Source organism: Oryctolagus cuniculus, chromosome 3, assembly GCF_051225735.1.
Source record: "Oryctolagus cuniculus isolate XC-2025 breed Fujian yellow rabbit chromosome 3, ASM5122573v1, whole genome shotgun sequence".
Lineage (NCBI taxonomy): Eukaryota > Metazoa > Chordata > Mammalia > Lagomorpha > Leporidae > Oryctolagus > Oryctolagus cuniculus.
The window spans coordinates 154007321-154027883 of NC_142869.1; positions in this window are offsets into that span (position 1 = coordinate 154007321).

Here is a 20563-nt window from a genome sequence, read left to right on the forward strand (position 1 = left end):
CGCGGCACAGGCCCAGTTGTATTACTTTTGGGACACCTTGTGCTACAACTGATGCAAAGAGGAAAATAAATCTTAACCATAAAGTTTTCTTCCAGAATAGGCTAAAGTACAACATTTCAGATAGATGTAAGTTTGGGCAGTAATTATGTGAGCTTCTGAATAACCCACTTGACCTTGGACTATAGATTAAACTAGTGAGAATCAGTTTCCTTATCTATAAAATGGGGATGATAGTTATAGTCTTACTGAGGTTTGGGGCAATTGAAACAATATATGAAATAACACTGGTTCCATTTGTTGATATATTGCTGTAAGTGATATAATACATTTATTGAATTCATTATAAATTATAGAATTTAGGTTTGGACTTAATTATTCTAGTTAGACATAGTCTAATTTTAAGTCACATTTCCCTAAATTTTGTCAATGTAAATGCACAAAACTCTGGAAACTATTTTGATGTGTAAGCTATTTCTTTCTAGGTCAATGTGCTTGCCTTCCTGTGTCATGCTGTGCTGTGATTCTAGTTGTGGACAGAATGGCAACAAGAGCATCTTAAGAACAAACAAACATTTACAAGTCCTTGGTTGAGGTTATCACAAGGTCTTCAAGGAACAGAAGGCTTGTGCCCTCAGAAAGAAATGCAGGCTTGTGGCCGGCGCCACTGCTCAATAGAATAGGCTAATTCTCTGCCTTGCAGCGCCAGCACACGGGGTTCTAGTCCCGGTTGGGGCGCCGGATTCTGTCTTGGTTGCCCCTCTTCCAGGCCAGCTCTCTGCTATGGCCCGGCAGTGCAGTGGAGGATGGCCCAAGTGCTTGGGCCCTGCACCCCATGGGAGACCAGGATAAGTACCTGGCTCCTGCCTTCGGATCAGCGTGGTGCGCCGGCTGCAGTGCGCCAGCCGTGGCGGCCATTGGAGGGTGAACCAACGGCAAAGGAAGACCTTTCTTTCTGTCTCTCTCTCTCTCTCACTATCCACTCTGCCTGAAAAAAAAAAAAAAAAAAAAAAGAAAGAAAGAAAGAAAGAAAAAGAAATGCAAGCTTCTTCTATTGGCAGGAGAACTGGAGAACTCAGGCAAGTCAGGGTCAAAGATCCTCAGCTTTGTCTGTACTGGGCCAATAAGCCCTCTCAATTAGGGGGATCCCGCTTTCTCCTAAGCAGTGTCCTAACCTCTACATAAGAGTTGATGAGGCTGCAAATTAAATTTCTGTTATAATTTTGCGACCCACTCAATTAAAGTTTGTGCCTGATTTTAATTAAGACCAGACCTGTGGCTATAAGGAATAAGGAGTTATTGTAGTACTGACTTAGAAATTCTGCCGTTATCTGATTGTAATTTGAGCTGAGAGTTTAAAGTACTGAACTTGGTGTTTTCTTCTTTTAAGTAATCCAGTGCACTCCATGGGTCATCCAAACTGCCATTAATAGCTGAGTGAAGCAGTCACGTGGTCCCCCAAGGAACTTGAATCATTGCCACAAAGCACAGGTGTTCATGTGATTAATCATGATGTCACTACACAGTGTGAATTAGTAGTGTCTCATTCACCATTTGTAGGAGGCTTGTTGCTGTGTTCCCTAATGAAAGAAACAACCAACCTAATTCCAAATCTCCGCTTTTTAAGGTCTCTTTTTTTTGAGCTCTCACTCCTGGTACCATTGTCTGTATAAGCCAGTGAGATGCAGAGGGGAGACACTCATCACATCATTTGCTTTAACAGACAGAATTTAAGGGAAGAAGTGTGTACTGGCAAAGACAAAGGATAACATCACCTAGGTAGTAACTGTAAGAAGTATGTGGTAAACTTATGTGAAATTATTAAATATTAGAAGAGTGAACTAGGGGCTCTTCAGGGATAAAGTTCATGCACATGAGAGGGAGATACTGGCTGGGTGGTGCTGGAACCTGTGAGTACGTGTCACCCACTCATTCTGAGTACGGGAAAACGTGCACATTGTTGTCAAATGCTGCTGCTGGAACAACTGACACTTCCCGGGTGTAGACATATTTCCAAAATACCAACAGAAAGGTGAGGCAAGAAGAGGATTTAAAAGGAAACAGCAAACAGTGGGTTTCTTTTTTCTTCTGCTAGCTTTCTTTAATCTTTCTTTTTAAAAATATCTGTTTATTTGAAAGCCAGAGGTGCAGAAACTGTGGGAGAGAAACAAATCCTCTATCTTCTGGTTCACTCCCCAAATGGCCACAACAGTCAGGTCTGGGCCTGGCCAAAGCCAGGAAGCAAAACTCCATCCCGGTCTCCCATGTATGTAGCACGTGTCCAGGTATGTACATCATTCCTTGCTGCCTTTCCGGGGTGCATCAGGAGGGAGCTGGATCAGATATGTAGTAGCTTGGATTCAAATCTGCACTCAGGTATGGGATACCATAGTCACAAGTGGTGGCTTAACCTGCTGTACCAAAAGCTGGCCTCTCTTGTATATTTCCTCCCTGTCTCCCTCCCTCCCTTCCTTTCTTTCTTTTCTTTCTTTCTAAGGTTTTTTTTTTTAATTGAAAAACAGGAGTACAGAGAGAGCTCTTTTATTCCCCAAATAGCTGCAACAATTGGGGCAGGGCTGCACCAGGCCAAAGCCAAGAGCCAGTTTATTCTGGAACTACCACGAGGGTACAGGGGCCCAAGCACCTGGGCCATTCTCTGCTGCTTTCCCAGGCACATCAGCAGGGGTACTGGATCAGAAGTGGAAAAGCCAGAACTTAAACCAGCACCATGCTCATATGTGCCCATACAGGATTCTGGCACTGCAGATGGCAGCTTAACCCACTGCACCAAGCACCCAGCCCCTCTTGTCTCTTTCTGAATAAGCCTTATTGCAAAGTCTAATAGGGAACTAGCTGGCAAAACAAAAGTGTGGTTGCTGAGTCGCAGTCATGTGTTTGGATCTAAAAAAAATAATGTAACTGAGAGAGGGAATTGTTCTGACAATGGAAAAAAATGAGATACACATATTTTATATACTATATATAAAGAGGAATGAGTATGTCTAATTATTATCTACTAAGCTAATTGTATGATTTACAAAACTTTGGAGTACTATTAATTTGAACTTCGACAGAACAACTACTATTTCTAAAATAGGTAATTCATTCAACTAAGTAGCAAAATTATGGACTGAAAACTTCCACATTAATATGCGACCATGCTAACTGGTTACAGTATGAACTGTTTACAAGGCAATGCGAGAAGAGCATGTAATACTTTAAGAACATATCTCGGCTGGCGTCGCGGCTCACTAGGCTAATCCTCCGCCTTGCGGCGCCAGCACACCAGGTTCTAGTCCCGGTCGGGGCGCTGGATTCTGTCCTGGTGGCCCCTCTTCCAGGCCAGCTCTCTGCTGTGCCAGGGAGTGCAGTGGAGGATGGCCCAAGTGCTTGGGACCTGAACCCGCATGGGAGACCAGGAGAAGCACCTGGCTCCTGCCATCGGATCAGTGCAGGGCGCTGGCTGCAGCACGCCGGCCGCGGTGGCCATTGGAGGGTGAACCAACAGCAAAGGAAGACCTTTCTCTCTGTCTCTCTCTCTCACTATCCACTCTGCCTGTCAAAAAAAAAAAAAAAAAAAAAAAAAACAAAACACAACAACAACAACAAAAAAAACATATCATACAGAGTGAAGATGAAATAAGAATGCATTCAGGTGGGTGTTTGGTGCAGCAGTTAAGGTGGTGCTCAGGCCCACATCCTGTATTAGAATGCGAGTTTGAATCTTGACTCTGCTTCTCATCTAGCTTTCTAATGCACACCTTGAGCAGTGGCAGGGGATGTCTCAACTACTGTGGTTCCTAACATCCATGTGGGAAACCTTGATTGAATTTCAGGCTCCTGGCTTTAGCCTGCCCAGCCCTGGCTGTTGTGGGTGTTTGGGGAGTTGAACAACAGATCTCTCTGTACATTTGTCTTTCTCTCTTTCAAATAAAGTAAATTACAATTGAAAAAAAAAAAAAAGCATCACATCACAAATATTTCTGTCTACCCTCCATATCATTCTCTATGTTTATTTTAATTTTTTGTACTTTCATGAAACACTTTTCCTTCTGTTAGGGAAGGAAAATACATATAATAGAATATTTTAATTTTTTTTGTATCAAGTAAATATCTTCTTTTTCTTATAAGGAAATGAATGACTCAACACCTCCATACCTCCTTAACTGCTTTCTCCTCTCAGCATTGCTTTTATTTTATTTATTTATTTATTTATTTATTTATTGACAGGCAGAGTGGACAGTGAGAGAGAGAGACAGAGAGAAAGGTCTTCCTTTTGCTGTTGGTTCACCCTCCAACGGCCGCGGCGGCCAGTGCGCTGCGGCCAGCGCACCGCGCTGATCCAATGGCAGGAGCCTACTTCTGGTCTCCCATAGGGTGCAGGTCCCAAGCACTTGGGCCATCCTCCACTGCACTCCCTGGCACAGCAGAGAGCTGGCCTGGAAGAGGGGCAAGCAGGACAAAATCCGGCGCCCCGACCTGGACTAGAACCCTGTGTGCTGGTGCTGCAAGGCGGAGGATTAGCCTTGTGAGCCGCGGCGCTGGCCCATTGCTTTTCTTTTAACAAGTGTGTAGTCTTTATGCTGATTTCCATGGCTTCTGTTTTGTTTTATTTTGTGTATTTCTGATGCACAGCACACACATTTTACTAATAGTCTTATTCAAATACTCTTTACTTTTCAAGTCTCACCCCTGTTTTTTTCTGGCTTTCCTGACTCTATCCATATATTTGATATTCAATATTATATATATATATATATATATATACAATATTCAATATCCAATATTATAATATTGGAATAATAAGTTGTATTTTTTCCAATTCAATTTACCTTGGCTACAAGATTTTTTTTATTTACTGCTAGTTTTTGGTAGCCACCAAGAAAATATTAGGTGATGTCATCTCTCTTAGTCCTCTCTGAAAGTCTAAACTCATCAGGTGACTGTGAGGTGAGCTGAGTGAGCCAGGGGAGAGAACAGAGGAAGATTCGGAAGAGGATGGTTGGGGAAACTGTCGAAGCTTTACATAGGCACAGGAGTACCCTGTTTTGTCAAATGTCCTGTGCTCACTTGCATTGTCCTGAAGCAGCAGAGCCACTGTTGAACGATTATTTCCAGCAGCCATAGTGATAGAATCTGCTCTTTGTGCTTCAAAGCACTCAAGTCGAACAAAGGCAAGCTTCAAGAGATATCACATGATGGGAGAAACAGCATTTAACAGAGAGCACACTTCTGACATATTTTCCCCATAGTATTTGGAATTGAATTAAATAAGATAATTGGCAATGAAAAAGATACAGCATTCAGACAATCAGACTTATTAAAACGTTTTTCATTTACAGATTAGTCATATGATGAGCAGAAAATTTCATGTTATGTTTGGCTATATTTCTAGGCACATTATATAATGAGTAGACTCTTAGGCCCTAATTTCTGATGCTGCTCCAATATTTTAAGTATGTGGGAGGAGAAATAAATTGGTATGTATTTAGTGTGAATCTACATGCTAATTTTTGTGATTGGAAAAATTTCACTTTATTGCTATAATTTTTGCTTTAATTCTAGAAAATGGGAAGTTGTTTTTATTTGGCAAATACAGTCTCCATGAGATACATATGGAAGTTCATCAAAGGCTTATTTCTTCATGGTTATATTGATTCCAAATAAAAATACCCAAAAGTCACTTACGGTGATTTTGCTAAAGAACAGGAATAAACTGGCAGATTTTTAGCCATACAAAAGGAGTACATTTTTATTGGCTGCATTTCAGATAGCAGCAAGGTTATGATACTGTTGACAGAGCTTCTCACCCATCTGTTAAAATTGCTTCATGCTGCTAGGTGTTAATAAGCAAGCAAGTCTTCTAACTTCAACAATAGCAAAATTTAATATATTTCACTGTATGTTTCATTTATATCATTGTTCTTAAATTAATGTACATTTACCTGTAAGTTATTATTCCTTTGAACTTTAAATTAGGTAATTTTTGATTTTAATCACTAAAGTCAAGATAGAAATATTTAATTATTTAGATTCACTTACAGGCATTTTAATTTTACATGACCAAGTGTGTAAAATGCTACTGTTAGCCGGCGCCGTGGCTCAATAGGCTAATCCTCCACCTTGCGGCGCCGGCACACCGGGTTCTAGTCCCGGTTGGGGCGCCGGATTCTGTCCCGGTTGCCCCTCTTCCAGGCCAGCTCTCTGCTATGGCCAGGGAGTGCAGTGGAGGATGGCCCAGGTGCTTGGGCCCTGCACCCCATGGGAGACCAGGAAAAGCACCTGGCTCCTGGCTCCTGCCAGGATCAGCGCGGTGCGCCGGCTGCAGCGGCGGCCATTGGAGGGTGAACCAACGGCAAAGGAAGACCTTTCTCTCTCTGTCTCTCTCTCTCACTGTCCACTCTGCCTGTAAAAAAAAAAAAAAAAAAAAAAAAAAAAAAAAAAAAAAAAATAAAATGCTACTGTTTTTTTTTCCAAAAACATTGCTGTAAGATAAATAAAATAGAAATTAAGACTATCAAATTGTAAGGGATAACACTTTCTATAAATAGACATGCAAAAAAAATGGAGTATACAACAGAGGAAAATTATATTTTTTATAGATTTTTATTGTGTCTCATTTTTTGCCATTTTCAGAGTTCACAATTTTGTTGTGTAGACTTAAGTTTCAGTATGGATTCATGTTCGTTCTGCCTGGGAAGCTCCCTTTAACATTTCATTATATTGTGTCTACTGGAAGTGCATTTTCTTATCCTGTGTTAGAAAAACTCATTATGTCATGTACACTGTGTGGAGATGTTTTCACCTATTGTAGAATTCTGAATTGACAAAGCTTTCTCCCCACTCAGTACTTTCAATTCCCCTGACTTCTGATTTGCTTACTTCCTGAAAAAGAATCCGAGCATAACTGTTATCCTTGTTCTTCTCTGTGTAATGTGTTTCTCTGTGCCAGTTTATGCTGCTGTAATAGAGTACTGCAGGCTCGTGATTTATGGAGAATGGGAATTTATTTCTGACCATGGTGGAGACTGGGGTGTGTAAGGTCAGAGTGCCAGCATCTGGTGTCTGGGGAAAGCTTCTTACTGCGTCTGCCATGACAGACGCCAGAATGGGAAACAGAACTCCCTGTCCCCACGTGGCCGAAGAGCAGGGAAGGATGCACTCTTAAGAGCCGTCTTTGGATGACATTCACCATCCATGAGGCAGAGTCCTGCTGACCTAAACACCTCTCTTTAGGCCCTGCCTTCCAACACCGTTGAATTGAGGATTGAGTTTCCTGCACATGGATTTTGTAGAGAACTAAAACAATCAAACATAGCGGGGTTCTTTTGGCCCTCTTTGTCTGTCTTCAAGATTTTCTTGTTTCTTGGCTTTAGGAATTTGAAAATATGTCTGACTGAGCATTTGCATGTGTCAAGCATTCATTTTAGGATTTTGGACATCTGGAATTCTTGACTTTATATCTTTCAGTACTTTGGAAATTTTGAGCTTTATTTTTTTTTTTCATTTTTCATGTATTTTTTGTCCTATTCTCTGTATGTCATACTTCTGGGACTCTAATTAAATGTATTTTAGCTTGTTAGGTATTGTCTTATAGCTTTTGGGTGCTCTAATTATTTTGTATTCCTTTTTCTCTTTACGTTCCAGATTGTATAATTTTTACGGCCTGCGGGAGGTTATTATTTCCTTGACCGTGCCCATTTTACTGTCTTAGGGATTCCATCTCCTTACTCAGATTCCCTGTTTATGCATTTGTCTATTTTTTTTTAGATCACTTAACGTAGAAACCACAGTTTATTTAAAATCCCTGTTGGATAGTGCAAACATCTATGTCATCTCTGTTTCTAGTTCTATTGATTTCTTTGTTATTAGACAAAGTTGTGTTGTTTTTCATAAGTATTGATTAGTCTCATAATTTCTTACTGTTGATTATCGGGAGCTGGAGTGCTAGAGTCTGTGGTAAATAACCTTTTTTCTGATAAATGAGCATGGTTTTTCCTTTGTCTGGCTATTACTTGTGGGTGATCCAGTCACTCTGTTTAGTGGAAGCAAGTTTTAGTTTTGTTGCTGCTTTTGTTATCTTTAATGTAGCACAAGGTCCACATCTTGAGTAGAGATCTACCACTGCCTTATGCTTATTGCTTGGACACTGAGGATCATGGGAGGTTTTCTGTGTATTAACACTCCGTTTTGAGCTGTCAGTCATTCCAGCATTCCTGTACGACAGAAGGCCTCTCACCACACCCTGCCTTTCCTCAAGTTGTAGATTAGTGTTGTTTCTCACTTGCTGTATGCTAGTCTGATGATAATGGGTGGGACTGATCGTTCTGGTATTTGGTGAAGCTTCATTATTAGACAGACTTTGTGATTGGAACTTGCAGCAGTATTTCCTTAGCATTGCAACTCCTCTTTCTTATTGTAGACAAAATCTGCCTTGTATCTGTGGCAGGTTTTGTGCAAACAGAACATTCTGTCCCTATTGTGGTATTTGCCTGATCTTCTGGGAAACCTGGACTTTCTGATTTTCTTGAAGTATTTCTTCTTTGGTTGTTATGTCAGTAATAACGAACCTTTCCTATTCTGCCATGGTCTGAATATGCCTCCTGTCGCTCCCCGTCTTCGTGGAGGAACGACACAGGACCCTGCACTGTTCTTTCGTCTGCTCCGCCCTCCCCGGGTTTGCTGCTGGTTCTTCCCGGGTTGGCTACTGTCCCTTCCACCTCCGTGGAAGGGCGGTTCCCCCTAGCCACTTTCCCCACTTCCACGGGGAGCGGCACACCGCTGGCCGGATCTCTCGGGGACTGCACAGGTGTTCCTTCAGATAGATGTTCCTCGTGCATGTTGTCTCTCTCTCTCCTCCTTTATAGTCCTCTTCCGCCAATCCCAACTCGGCTGCCCACATGCCGAGTACGCTGCTCTCCTCCAATCAGGAGCAGGATCAGCTCCTGCAGGTCATCACTCAAGTTGGCAAGAGGCAGCTGTGTAGAAGCTGTTTCTCCCTTCTCAGCGCCATATTGTGGGAGAGAAGATGCATAGAATAAGTCTTAATTCCAGTAACTTAGTCTAGTCCGAGTTGCTCCCCACAGATCCCCCTTTCTTTTTATTTTTGGCGTTGATACACGCCTGTCTTTGGTGCCCCGTGGCACACACTCTGCTCTGCTTGCTAGAGTTGCCCACAGGTGCTTACAAGCCCTACCAATCAGGCAAACCGAATCCGGGTCCTCTCTTCGCCATGTTGTGAGGAGGTTTTTAGGCGCTGATGCGTGCCTGTGTTCGGTGCCCTGCAGCGCATGCTCTGCTCTGTTAGAACTGCCTGCAGGTGCTTACAAGCCCTATCAATCAGGCAAACCAAATCCAAGCCCTCTCATTGCCGTCTTGTGGGGAGACTTATTGGTGTTGATAACGTGCCTGTCTTCGGTGACCTGCAGCCACCCACAGGTGCTTATCGTCTTACTAATAAGGTAGACCGAATCCAAGCTCTCTCATTGCTGTGGTGTGGGGAGGCCTTATTTTTCTCTATTTCTCTATCTCCGGGCATTCCTATTTCTCCTATTTCTTCTTTCTGCCAGCATTCCTATTTCTCTCATTTTACTTCTAAACTTCTGTTTCTCTTATCCCCGTGGCTCCCCGGCGCCCGCCCCGAGGCTGCTTCTCGGCTCTGCGTGCTCTGCGGTCTCCACGCCCTTTGCGTCTGCACCACGGCCTCGCGCTAGCCCTGGGTTCCCTATCTACTTGTGCCCCGCGCACTCTCTCTGCGCGTGGCGGCTTCCACGAGTCACACAGCACAGCTCACGTTTCCGCCACCGGTATTCAGTCCAAGTTCCCCGGGCTAACCTGGCGAATTCAACCCAGCTCACGTCTGCGCCCTTCGGCTTGGCTTCCCGTCCTTTGCTCCCCGGGCTAATCTGACGGATTCCAACCTGGCGGCCCACGTCTCTGCCTCTGGTTCCAGATTTTCGCCTTTTGCTCCCCAGGCTGACTTGAAGAATCCCAAGATAGCTTACGTCTCCGCTTCAGCCTGCACTCGCGGCTTCATCCTCCCTAACATATTTTTCTCTACCTGGTATGTTTCCCTAACTTTTCTTCCAACAACAATATTCCCCTCTCATTTCTCCTGGCCTCTCCCCACAGTCCGTATCCAAGTCTAAGTTTCTTCTAGGTTTCACTTTCGGTTTCAACCTTAGAGATTTCTCCCAACTTTCACTTTCGCTTTCAATCCTATTGTCCAATCCTAACTTCTTTCCCACAGTCCGTATCCGAGTCTATGCCTAGGCTTTCGATAGCTTCTTCCGGCACCTTTTCCGTCCGGCTTTTCCCTAGGCTCTTTGCTAGTCTCTCTCTCCGGTATTTTCCCACTTCTTCCCGTTTCTTCCCTCCTAGGTTTCCTATCTGAGTCACGGCACCATTATGTCACTCCCCCTCTTCGTGGAGGAACGACACTAAACCCTGCCTAGGCTTTACATCCGAGTCACGGCACCATTATGTCGCTCCCCGTCTTCGTGGAGGAACGACACAGGACCCTGCGCTGTTCTTTCGTCTGCTCGGCCCTCCCCGGGTTTGCTGCTGGTTCTTCCCGGGTTGGCTACCGTCCCTTCCACCTCCGTGGAAGGGCGGTTCCCCCTAGCCACTTTCCCCACTTCCACGGGGGAGCGGCACACCGCCGGCCGGCTCTCTCAGGGACTGCACAGGTGTTCCTTCAGATAGATGTTCCTCGTGCATGTTGTCTCTCTCTCTCCTCCTTTATAGTCCTCTTCCGCCAATCCCAACTCGGCTGCCCACACGCCGAGTACACTGCTCTCCTCCAATCAGGAGCAGGATCAGCTCCTGCAGGTCATCACTCAAGTTGGCAAGAGGCAGCTGTGTAGAAGCTGTTTCTCCCTTCTCAGCGCCATATTGTGGGAGAGCAGATGCATAGAATAAGTCTTAATTCCAGTAACTTAGTCTAGTCCGAGTTGCTCCCCACAGCCTCCCAAGGTTCATACGTTGAAACCCAATCTTTCAAGCTGATGGTTTTAGGAAAACAGATCTTTTAGGATGTGATTAGATCTTGAGTGAGAACCCTTACTAGTGAGATCATTGGATTGACAAAATAGGCCTATGGAAACTCTTTTGCCCCTTCTACCATCTGGGGGCACAGCAGTAAGTCGTCATCAACAAACCAGGATGCGTACCCTGCCAGACACAAGATCTTCTGGTGACTTGATCTTCACTTGAGATTCGAGATCAAAAATAAATTTCTGTTGTTGATATGCTAACCATTTATAGTATTTCTTATTTTCTAAGACATTCCCTGAGGGTAACAACAGTTCCTGCCCATACCTGGAAGTTTAAGGTACTTGCCCTGGATAAGAGGAGTACCCAGTGTAAAGTAGGAAGTTTAGTGCCTTGGCCACAGTGGCAGCTCATTCCCTCTTGCATCCCTGCATAGCCATAAAAGCTCTCCCTTGGTCATCCCCTACTTGTAGTCTTGTAGTCTCTCTCTCTCTTTCTCTCTCTCTGTCTCTCTCTCTCTTTGTGCGTAATTAATAGATTCAATAAAAAAAAAATAAAACCTGTAAGTGGGTGTGGAAGTGCCTTTGGTACTGGTCTCCTAGGTGCTCTAAACAATCACATAACTCACAACTGTTCTTATCTGTTAAGTAGAATTCCATCTGTTTTTTCTTATTCACACATATGGAGTCTGGTTCCTATCTAGCCATGTTCTGCCTCAGTTGTCTTCATGGGAGAAATTGTCTCGAATTTCAGGAGACTTCATTGCATTGATAGTGACCTCAGATCTCTGTTGAGTTCATGGGTATTTATGCTTTTTGTACTTAATCAGCTTTTTCTTATAGTTTATCCAGCCATTGCTCCTTGCAGAATTCTGCAACCCTGGCAGAAACTGAACTTTCAATAGATTAAATTTTAAGAGTATTGACCTTATTACTGACTAAGATCACTCAAGATGGTTATAACCAAGTTATATACTAGTGTCAAGGGATATGCTGGGCTCTGCCCTGTAATCTATGTGAGTCTATATGATTAACCTTTCCTTACTGTGATTCGGATGTAGTTTATCTTAAATCTACATGCAGGCCAAATGTTAGAATGAAATTATATTGTACTTTATTTTAAATATTGCCCATATTTTCATAAATCCTTTAGTAGTACCTAAATTTTGTGCCAAATTTATATGGGAGGTCTTCAGAATGTTCATGCAAGTCATTAATAATTCTAGATTTCAAAAAATTTTGGCCCCTGGGACCAGCTTTGTGGCACAGCAGGTTACATTGGCTACCTGCGACCCTGGCATTCCATAGGAGCACCAGTTTGAGTCCCAGCTGCTACACATCTGATCCAGCTCCCTGCTAATGCAGCGGAGGATGGTCCAGGTGCCTGGGCACTTGGTGCTTACATGTCAGACCTAGATGGAATTTTTTGCTCCTGGTTTCAGCCTGGCCCAGCTTCAGCTGTTGTCACCATTTGGGGAGTGAACCAATGGATGGCAGATCACTTTCGCTCTCTCTTGCTCTCTCTCTCTCTCTTCCAATTTCTCTCCCTCCTTCTGCCTTTAAAATATTTTAAAAAATTTGGCACCAAACTGAACCTATATTTTAATTCATTTTTGTCACGACTGTTTTAAAGTACTTGTAGGTGTACATTCATATATGTAAGTAGATACCAACGCATTAGTGATAGTGAAAAATTTTGGACTTAGGGATGATCAACAATTACTCTATTTTACTCTTTATCTTTTTCTACTCCTCAGTTTACATTTCTTTAGGAAAGCTAGTTTGTGTTTTAAAGACTTATTTATTTATTTGAAAGGCAGAGTATCAGAGAGAAAGAGTGAGGTGGAGGGAGGGAGAGAGAGAGAGAGAGAGAGAGATCATTTTTCAACTGATTCACTTTCCTAATGACCATTATAGCCAGGTCTGGGCCAGGCTGATGCCAGGATCCAGGAATACCATCCTTGTCTCTATATGGGTGTCAGGGACCCACATATTTGGGATGTCTCCTACTGCCTTTCCAGGTGCATTAGCAAGAAGTGGAATAGTGGGACTCAAACCAGTGTTCCCATAGGGATGCCAGAGTCACAAACAGCAGCTTAACTCATGCACAAAGCTGATCTTAGAAACTGGCTTCTATAGTCAATGAGATGTGGTTGGAAGAAGAACTAACACCATGTGAGACTGAATTAACCTCTACATGGACCCACAATCATCATGGACAAAATTAATTCATGACTAAGCAAGATTTCTCAGTCCTCTTCTACTGACATAGAAATATATAAAGAATGTTTATGATAACAATAAAAATAATAGCTAAGACTTACAAGCATACCTCAATTAGTTCATGGCAAATAGAATCCAAAGGCGTTTATTTTGGTTAGTGCTATATTTTTTGCAATCTATACATAGTTTTCCATAGCATGTTTCTTTGAATACCAACAACTTTACTGGGAGGTACTATTAATCATCATGTGATGCAGATTTCTGCGGGTGGCACTGTTTTCTCCATAACAAGCTTGGCACCACACCTCCTCCCAGTCCCTCCCCGCTGATTGTCCAGTGCTCATAAACATTCATGTGACCATCCCACCTGTCATTCTTCTTTTCTCCAAGCAGTTCCTCCAAAGAAGGCTCAAATTTCCACAAATTCTGTAGGAACTCTGATTCTTAGTGGTTCCTGGACATTCTGATGCCTTTCAGGTGTCTCTCTGAGACCATCCTTGATGCCACTATACAACAAACTCATATTTTTTTTTAAATCGGAAAATCAAATGTAATATTAACAAAGACCTTAACACAGGAGTAAATTACACTATGTCAGTTTCATATTTTCTATAAGAATAGGTAGAATGCCATTGATTCCATCTCCATATAGGAAATTCAGATATTACTTTGCCTTGTAGGTATTTCCTAGCAGGCAGGTTTGCACTGTGGGCCTCTGGCAAAAAGGCTATCACAGCACACATAAAACAGCTAGCTATATTTTCGTTACTACTTCAGATTAGTAACTCTATCATTTATATATTTTTAAGTTAGAAAGTTTCATTTCCAAAATGATATAGGAGTATGTTGGATTCATTAGAAAATATAACTCTATAGAAATATATGTTCAGCCTTTTGCCATTTAGAATGATTAATATGTGTCCACAGACTTACAGATTTTCTATCACTTTCCCCGAAGTCTTATCTCTAGGGGGAAATCACAAGTAAATAAATGTCACAGGTATCTTCTAAACACAGAAACAACCATTCTGGAAACACCATAATGAATACTTATAACTCTCTTACAAGTAACCTTTCTTAATTTTAGTAAAGAAAAGCATAGAAAAGAAATCTAGTGTTTATAATTTAGAAATGAAAGAGCAGGATTTTATTTTGTATCATATATAACACAAGTAGAATACATGCAACAGACGGTTAAATTGATGTTTGAGAAGCCTTTATTTATACCTTCGTGATGAGAAATTTGATTAAGAGAACACACCAGACATTGTATGTTATAATGAAAAGACTACTCATCCCAGGTGACTGGTTTAAAGAAAGACCTTGGACCGAATGAATTGTAAGCAAGCTATTCAGTGTTAGCTAAGAATTCTGCCTTTAAAACTTGTTGGATGTATTCAGGGTATAGGCTTAAAATTTTTGCTCATATTTTTCAGAGCAAATTTTGTGGGACATTACACATGCATTTTAATGACCTAATACAAGATTCAAAATTTTGACATTCTATTTCTAAGAGGTCATTGGCCTTTTTATATATTATATATTTATATATTAGTTTGTAATGTTTTATCTTTTTTAACTTTAAAGTCTTAATAATCCATACTTTATATATAAAATGAATATATATTAACATTCTGTGGGGAATGTATTAGAATAGAATATTCAACACTACTATTCGAGAATATGCGTGTGCTTTCTCTTAATATTTAATGTTATAAAATCTTGCAATTTTTTCTAAAATATTTGAGCATATCAGTATTTCAAAAACCTTGTGGAAAAATGAAGTTAAAAGATTACTTTATTTTGGCGCAAAATAATTTAAAATTATATGCATGAGGGGTTTTTTAAAAGTTAATGGAGGGCCTCTGCTGTGGCCTAGTGGGTACAGCCTGGGAAAGCAGTGGAAGATGGCTCAAGTCTTTGGGCCCCTGCACCAACATGGAAGACCTAGAGGAGGCTCCTGGCTCCTGGCTTCAGATTAGTGAAGCTCTGGCTCTTGTGGCCATCTGGGGAGTGAACTAGTGGATCGAAGACCTCACGCTCTCTCTGTCTCTGCCTCTCTGTAATTTTGCCTTTCAATACATAAATAAATCTTTAAAAAAAGTTAATGGAAATGCATTATGAAAAGACTTGAATAAGTTTCATTTTTTTTTTGCACCAAAATAAGCTTGCCTTTTAATTCCATTTTTCCAAGAAATTTTTAGGCTCCCGTCATATACATGATGATCTCATTGATGACAAGCAAGAAATAGCCAAAGCGTCTCTATTTTAAAAATGTATTTAACATCTTCAAGTATTTTATGTTTATTCAATAGTCCACATTTCTGGAAAATTAATTAATTAACAGAAGAGTAATTTGTCATGCATGTGCCAATAAGTCTTACCTTCTTAGAATCACTGTAAAAAGGCATCCTTCAGACAAAGCAAAAGCAAAATCAAGAAATGAAAACCATTACATAGCAAGGGAAATATTTGGGCAAAAATTCATTTACATATAATAAATGTGCATTAATTTTTAAGTTTATGACAAAACATTTGGCACCTTTGAGAAGATACAAATTTGAGGATGCTCATGTGATTCGCACTTTAGAGAATCCATGGAACCTTCTCCACATGCATTTAAGTAGATTGTCGCTCCCCGTCTTCATGGAGGAACGACACTAAGCCCTGCCTAGGCTTCATATCCGAGTCACGGCACCATTATGTCGCTCCCCGTCTTCGTGGAGGAACGACACAGGACCCTGTGCTGTTCTTTTGTCTGCTCGGCCCTCCCCGGGTTTGCTGCTGGTTCTTCCCGGGTTGGCTGCCGTCCCTTCCACCTCCGTGGAAGGGCGGTTCCCCCTGGCCACTTTCCCCACTTCCGCAAGGGAGCGGCACACCGCCGGCCGGCTCTCTCGGGGGCTGCACAGGTGTTCCTTCAGATAGATGTTCCTCTTAGATGTTCCTGGTGCATGTTGTCTCTCTCCTCCTTTATAGTCCTCTTCCGCCAATCCCAACTCGGCTGCCCGCACGCCGAGTACGCTGCTCTCCTCCAATCAGGAGCAGGATCAGCTCCTGGAGGTCAGCACTCAAGTTGGCAAGAGGCAGCTGCGTAGAAGCTGTTTTCTCCTCTCCCAGCGCCATATTGTGGGAGAGCAGATGCATAGAATAAGTCTTAATTCCAGTAACTCAGTCCAGTCCGGGTTGCTCCCCACAGTAGATGAACTCACACACATCTACACAATATGCCACATGGTCCCATCTTTGCTCCTTGTCATATTAAAAACATGCCAATCTGGGATCTGAAAGCAAATGAAAATTTGTACAAGTCACACCTTGAAGTCTCTCAAAAAATATCAAAGTGGCAAATTTTGCTCAAAATATGCTTCTTAGAATTCCCCTTTTCTCTTTTTCTACTTCTCCTTCTTCCTTCAAGTGCCCACTAGTGGTGCACCTAGGGTTCTTTTTTTATTTCTTATTCTTTCTCTCCCTTCCTTCCATATTCTAGCTTCTTTTCATTTTCCATTTACTGTCTATTCTTTCAAAGGTAATATCATAAGTTTTTGGTCACCTGAAAATCTTTACCTTACTGTTCAACAAATAGTTAGAATGCAAGTTAATGGGAGTGGAATTAATAGGAGCAGAATTCTTTCAAGGAAGCATTTGGACAATGGAGATATTGAGCAGGTTGTGAAAGAGTACTCAATATTTCTCTCTGGGTGCATTTGTATAAATATACAGATCTACATCTAGCATACATATATTTGTATTTTATTGCTCATTCTTTTTAAAAATCATTTTCAGGCATAGTTTTTTAAGATTTATTTTAATTATTTGAAATGTAGAGTGATAGAGAGAGAGGGAGACACACACAGAGAAAGATTTTCCTTTTGTTCATTCACTTTCCTTTTGCTCATTCACAACAGCTGGGGCTAGGGCAGGTTGAAGTCAAGAGCCTAGAACCCTAGAATCTCTCCTGTGGGTATCTCAGATACAAGTATTTGGATCATCATCTGGTGCCTTCTCAGGTGCATTATCAGGGAGCTGGATAAGAAGTAGAATAACTGGGATGTGAACTGGTGCTCTGCTATGTATATAAGTAGTGGCTTAGCCAGTTGCACCACAACACCCACCTCTACAACTAATTCTAGCATTGAAATATTATATAGTCTTTCAAAATATTATAGGATAACTATTGTGCACATTATATATTGAATGACACAAAACACCCAGTACCATAAGACCTCCCAATGCTATTGTTAATTATTTTAGTAATAAATGGAGATAAATTATGAGAGAAAAGATGATAATTGTAGTATAAAATTTTATTATAAACTTTTGCATACTAAAAGTGATTTAAGACATAGCTTTCTACTTGTAAATGGTTCTCAAATGCAAGAGAACCACACTTTTGCTTAATAATACGCTTTTCATTACAGATTTATGAAGCTGAGGCTTTGGCATGATTTAACACTTTACTTTGGAAAACATCATAACCACCTGAGAAATGCATTTGAGAGGCAGATTTCTGCTTACCATCATAGCACCTTGGTCTGTGATAGCTGCAGCACCACCGGAGAGCCTGGGAAGTTCACCTTCAAGAAGCTAAAATGTGAAGACATGTTCCTGAGCATTTTGTTCTGATAAAAACTGAAGAACTGGGCATTGTGGCACAACAGGTTACGCTGCCACTTGACTGGCATCCCATATCGGAGCACTAGTTCATGTCCTGGCTGCTTCACTCCCTTTCAGCTCTCTGCTAATGTGCCTGGGAAGGCAGTGGGATATGGCCCAAGTGCTTGGGCCCCTGACACCCTGTGGGATATCTGGATGAAGTTCGAGGATCCTGACTTTTGTGTGGCTCAGCCCTGGCTATTGCCACCCATTTAGGGAGTGATGGAAGCTTGATATCTCTTTCTCTCTCTCTTTCTCCTCTCTCGCTCTCTGTCTTGTTCTCTCTTTGTTACTCTGCCAAAGACATAAATACATCTTTTAAAACATTAAAGTGTGGGAGAATTTGACTTAATTCTGTCTTTTAAAATAATTTTCATGGCATATAACTGTAAGTAGATTTATATAAAGATAAGATTGATTTAATTTTCATTTGTATTTTTAAGATGTTTAAAAGATGTTCTTTGGCTTTAAAATACCAGTAGGTTTCTTCCAAAAGTTGTCATGTATCAAGCCTTCTCTCAAAATGTCCTAACTTACACATTTCAATGCATTGCAATTTTAACAGTCTCTATCATTTTCTGACTCAATAAAATTTAATCCTCTGTTTTAATTGTGATCAATTCAGTGTAATTTAATGCATTTTAACAGAATTATTCACTTACATATTTAGGAACTTTTCTTTGAAGCCTGTCCATTTTTCTGTATTTTGAGTGTGCTGGGAGTGAATATGCTAATTATTATTTTACATTGCTTGGCTTGTAAATTCTCACCTTAATTAATGTTGCATTACTAAGGTTCATATAAAGTTCACCAAGTTTTCTCTTCACTCTTAGGAAATGAATAATAAAGCACTTCACCCAAATCGCTCTTATCAGAAGAAGAAGGAAAAGAAGAAACCAATTAAAAATGAAGGGGGAAAAGCTGTGCTTGTGCCCTGCCCTGGTGGCCTCAGGAGAGTATCAGGGGTGGGATTGATGCTGGGGCACTGTAGCACAGAGCCATGGCCGCCTGTACTCTCAGCAGTGCAGTGAGTTGCCCTGGGCAGGCTGCTGTGTCTCCGGCTCCATTCTCTCCTACTCACTGCTGAGTAGGCTTACTATGGAATTTACTTTAAACTCCTGATGTCCAGCAAGACTGTTATTATTACATTAGCTTGGCCCTAGAGAAATTCAATTATTTTATTTCATTATTCATAAAGTAAAAGCCTTGAGTCCCAGGGTAGCAAGCAAGGGCTTTTGTCAGTAGCTATTTATAAACAACTGCAGTTCACAAGTCTCCATCTTTTCAGGGATGTTGTGCAGTGAGGGCAAAGGGAGAGGAGACACTGAGTGTTAAACATGGAGTCACCTCCTCTTTCCGTTCTGATAGATGCACACTTTTGTATTGTTTTATGAGAACACAATATTGTTAAATGCAGGAAAATTTACATTTAGCCAACATTTAATTAAAAGCAATGTTTTCACACCAATTTCCCTTGTTTTGATTCTTTTTACAGTACAGGTCTTCCATTGCTTTGTTCAAGTATCACAAATTGGTTTGATATCCTGATGTCTTCTTTTGATAGCTCAATAACTCAAAATTTTATTTATCAGTCTGCTGAATTGTGCCTTTGTACTAGACTTACATATCCTATAAAAATCTTCTTACATCCTTGTTTTTAACTGTTATGTCTTGCTGAATCAAAGCACCTGAATTTGAAACAAGTTAAATATCATTTCCTTCAAGGATTATCTCATCTTTCTGGGCTTGAAATAAGCAGCAGGTTAAGGCTTCTTCTGAACCCTTCAGATTTTTTTTTTCTTTTTGTAAAGATTATTTATTTGAATGGTAGAATTACAGAGAGAGAGTGAGAGACAGAGAAAGCTCTTCCAGCCTCTGCTTCACTCTCCAAATGGCCGCAACGGCCTGAGCTTGGCCAATATGAAGCCAGGAGCTTCTTTTGAGTCTCACTATGGGTGAGGGGCCCACATAGCTGAGCCTTCTTCCATTGCTTTCCCAGGCCATAAACAGAGAACTGGTTCAGAAGAGAAACAGCCAGAAAACGAACTGGCGTCTATATGGAATGCTAATACTTTAGGTAGAGGCTTAGCCTAGTAGGACACAGCACAACCCCTGTAGATGTATTTTTTACCAAAGAAATTTCAAGTTTCAACCAGAGATCCTGAACACCTATGTTGCTAGGGAAGTGAGCATACACAAACCTCATGTTGTAACAGAGTCCAGTAATGCATTTTTCTCCCCCAAAGATCTGTTTATTTGAAAAGCAGAGTGACAGAGACAGAGAAAGGCAGAGAACTGTTCACTGCTTTACTCCCCAAATAGTGGCCACAGCCTGGATAGCCAAGAGCCAGGAACTCTAGCTGGGTCTGCCTTGTGGGCAGAAAGTGCCCAAGTAATTATGCCATCTTCTGGTGCTATCCCAGGCTCACTCAGGGAGTTGTATTGGAAATGGAGCAGCACTCTGAATATGTGCTCTGATGTGGGATCTGGCATCACAAGTCGTGACTTGATCGTCTATGTAGCGTGACATCTTTGGTCAGGTTCTCTGCAGGATTCCAGACAGTGCACACAGCAGCTGGTCTCTTTCCATTTCCCCACTATTCATCAGTCTGGAGCCTCCCTTTTGCCTTCCCAGGGAAGTAAATTCCACACTGATGACAACTGAAGTCCCTCTGCAGGATTCCCTGGGGGCTCTCTAC